This window comes from Trachurus trachurus, assembly GCF_905171665.1.
Source record: "Trachurus trachurus genome assembly, chromosome: 4".
NCBI classification, from domain to species: Eukaryota; Metazoa; Chordata; class Actinopteri; order Carangiformes; family Carangidae; genus Trachurus; species Trachurus trachurus.
The window spans coordinates 17,803,310-17,804,186 of NC_139898.1; positions in this window are offsets into that span (position 1 = coordinate 17,803,310).

Consider the following 877-nt stretch of genomic DNA (forward strand, 5'->3'; position numbering starts at 1 on the left):
TTCATATTAAGGCCTCTATTATACGAGTAATAACAATTAGATTTTTATTTAAATTTCAGTTTAAAAGGAGTGAAATCCCCAAATTAGGAGAAGCCGTTTTTTTTTTCGATTGGATTATATCATTGTTCAACTTTAATATCGTCACTCATATAAAATTACGTTCGTTTAATCCCTTATAAACGGTATATATTTTTATAGGTTGTTGTTTCACATTTTAGAGCAGAAATGTTAAGAAAGCCTCAACCCCGAGACCGTGATTCTACTTAAAAAAGACCCACCAATGAGTTTATTTTATTGGCCACAATCAGCACCATTTATAGTTTATTGATTTACTGAGACAATTAATTCTTTACAGAGAAAAAAACAAGAGAAATGCTACTTTTTTCCGAATGTATTTAGAGGATTTTTCCCCAAATCTAATTGCTTATACCTCACTATTAAATTTATCTTTTGCAGGCTTCGCCTACATGTGTGTTTTATTGGCAATTTATTCCGTTGTAATTATTTACAGGCACAGTAGGCCTCCTCCAACTCTTTTAAATGAAATGAAATTAGTCCAAAACTGTAATTGTAAAAATGCCTCCAGAGCTGCAACTGTGTGTGTTTATAAAATGAAGGAGTGCAGATTTTTTTGGCTTTGCAATGATAAAACAATTTCCCTTTTGAGAAGCAAAATCTGAATAATTTCATCCTAAATCAAACTTATTTCCTACATCGGATATCATTTGGCCTCTTACACTTTAGTAATGATGGAACCTTTTGTTCGTCACCTAAACAGAGCACCAAGTGTTTATCCCTTCATGTCCTGAGCTCAGTCGTCAACACTCTCCTCTCCCTCTCCCTCTCCCTCTCCTCAGGACCACTAACAGGGAGGTGA